Below are 3,261 nucleotides of genomic sequence, written 5' to 3'. Positions count from 1 at the left end.
TAAGTAAACTAAGGATGATATTGGTACCAATAGGGGTTCCAGGCATAACCATAAGTGCTATAGAATGCTTCGGCAGGGTCATACGTAGGATATGGTGGCTGCATCTCTATCAACCAAGGAGGGAAGACGGGTTTCGGTGTAGGAATATAGTTTCTACCTATATGTTGGCAATGCGCTATGATCTGGTTCTGATGAACTTGCCAATCTTCAAATGCTCTCTGTCTAGCATTTTCGTATTCCTGAGAAGCTATAAACCTATGCATTTCTTGCATCTCATTCCCCCCTCCTACATTACCTTGTTCCTGGTTTCTCTCCACCTGTGGATGTCTACCATGGTATCGTACTGCAGCGTTATTTCGCCGCTTCAAAACTTTCGCACCATGGTATACATTTAAACCTATAGTGTCGCGGGGTTCCGGCTCTTCTAGTAATAATCCCCCCCGACTTATATCCACACCGAGATATTCACCAATCAAAGTAATAAAAATACCACCTCCTATTATGCTATGTGGACGCATCCCCCGAACCATAGCTGATAAATAATAACCCACACAATATGGTATACTTACAGCGCTCTGTGGGTCTCGAATACACATATGGTAAAACAAATCTTGTTCATTTACCTTTTCTTTGTTTTTACCCCTTTGTGTAATCGAATTAGCTAAAAACCTATGTATTACTCTTAATTCGGCTCTATCTATATCCAAATAAGAGTAGTTTCCCCCTTTGAAACGGTGATGGCTTGTCATTTGACTCCACACACCGTGTGTATCAAAATTCTCATCTATCTTTCTACCGTTTAGTATCAATCCTCTACAATCGGCAGACGCTAATTCCTCAGGCGTATATATACGTAAAGCCTGAGCCATGTCCAGTAAAGACATGTGGCGCATCGAACCGCCTAACAAAAATCTAATAAAAGAACGATCGGTTAAACTAGCTACCCGATCATTCAACTCTATACTACATAACAACTCTTCACACCATACTTTATATACAGGTCTGCGTATGGTGAATAAACATATCCAGTCATTAAAAGAATAATTACCATACCTCTGTACCAGTAATTCCCTAATTGGACCGGCCAATTCTACAGCTTCTAAGGGTCCCCATTCTATGACCCTCGGTACCTCAACAACCTTAGAGTGAAGAGTATGCAAACCCCGTTGATATTTTGGATAATCTATCCAAAGTCTGTCAAATCTCAGGTTCGGGTGCAACTGTTCCAAGTGCATATCTGAAAAGGTCATGACTGGATGAGGTACATCCTGCTTGTAGTAGTTATCTACCTCCTGTTGGTCCAAATTCTCAGCAGGAGCATGGCGGGCTTGGGATGAAGATTCACCCCTTTCATTCTGCAAAACACATCAAACACAAATTTTGTGCATCCAAATATGCATTAGTGTCAGCAAAATCATCAATCAAAATAATTACAATGACATTATCAATTTATATCAATCTTAAGCTTATTTTCACATTTTTATCAAATCTACACTTTTTCAAATAAGCATATACGAAAATTTTTGCCAAGTTCATAAGCATTCAACTCAAATAACATGTCAAAATAATCATTACTAGCAATTAAACAAGTCTCAAATGGCATTATCTTTCAAAAATCAAGTTCATGAATTTTAGACTTGAAAAAGTCCACTTTAATTCTCAAAATCATGTTTAGGCTCAAAGTTTTGATCATTTAACTACCTAGACATGTTACACTACTCAATTTAGCAACAATTCATGACAAAAATCGGCCATAACCTGTTTATATCAAAAAGCCCCAAATTGCTCAAGAACACAAACCCTAGATTACTCAAAATTTGAAGTTTAAGGCTTCTAATCATGTTAAACAGCATCAATCTAGGCTATACAAGCATAATACATAAACAATTTAAGTCTAATTACACTAAAAATCATCAAAATCAAATTGGGGAAAAAAATAGCTCAAGAACACCTAATTTCGAATTAATGGTGTTTAGGTGTAGAAATTTACCGTTTTTCTTGAGTAATTCTTAGATAGCATCCTTCTCAACATGATTTTAGCAAAAAATTTGGTGATTAACGGTTAAAAATTGGGATTTTTGGGGTTGTTTTTCGGGTTTTTTCGCAGTGTTTTTGCAGTATTTTTCGAGTTGTTTTTGTGTGGGGAGTGAACTGATCGTTCAGCTATTTTATTTTATTTTTTTCTGGGTTTTGGTCCCTCCGCGAGTCGCGGAGGTTTGCTCTTCAAACTCCGCGAGTCGCGGAGTTTGCTCTTTTTTTTTTTTTTTTTTTTTTTTTTATAATCATTAACTTATTAAAACAATTAAGTAATTAATTTTAAAATTTTGTTTCCCTTGTTATTTAGGACGAGGTCGTTTCGGATCGATGTCCTAGTCCGTCCCTCGACAAAATTTTTAAATTTGTCTTTTAGTAGCGATCGTTTTAAAAGCTAAGATTTTTGGGTTTTTTTTTTTTTTTTTTTTTTTTTTTTTTTGCATACTTTAATTCAATAAGATTAAAAATAATGATAATAAAAGTTCTCGTCCCTCCCTCGGGTAAAGCAATTTCGGTTCAAAGACCTAGTCTTCAACTTACGACGAATTTTAAAAATCATATTCTTAACTTAATGAGATAAAGTAAATTTTTGTTTTTAAATTCACACAACTTAAATATAAAATTCAAAATTAAAAATTAAAAATTCACACCAAACTTAAAATTTGAAATGCATAAAATTAAAATTTCATATTTTAAAAATTAAAAATTCACACCAAACTTAATTTAAAAATTCAAAAATTCATATCAAACTTATATTAATTTTTCAAATATTTACAATTTTAAATATATTGTTTTTACAAAATTTACAATATTAATTTAAGATTTAAATATTAATTTTAAAAACATGGTAAAAAAATAAATTAAAAGTTTTTTTTTGTCTTTTTATCCCACTTTAATCAATCAAATATTATCAAAAATATGCGCCCCTCTTTTCGGTAAAGTAATTTCGGTTCAAAGACCTAATTTAACTCATGACGAATTTTTGAAATATTTTGGGTTGATTGATTAAAGATATTTATACCTTAAGAATAAACGTTAAATTTCGCAGTGATGTAATAAATTTTTGAATGATATCAATAATTTCGGTCGCCAAACCTAATTTTATTCAATACCAATTTAATACTTTTTAGCGAACAAATTAGCGTTTATTATCAAAAGGTTAAAAATAAAAATAAAAACTAAAAACTGTACAGACATACCTGTGAAATAGATTTCTTAGTTATATGA

This window comes from Rutidosis leptorrhynchoides, chromosome 4 (assembly GCF_046630445.1).
Source record: "Rutidosis leptorrhynchoides isolate AG116_Rl617_1_P2 chromosome 4, CSIRO_AGI_Rlap_v1, whole genome shotgun sequence".
NCBI lineage: Eukaryota > Viridiplantae > Streptophyta > Magnoliopsida > Asterales > Asteraceae > Rutidosis > Rutidosis leptorrhynchoides.
This window is presented reverse-complemented; position numbering follows the sequence as displayed.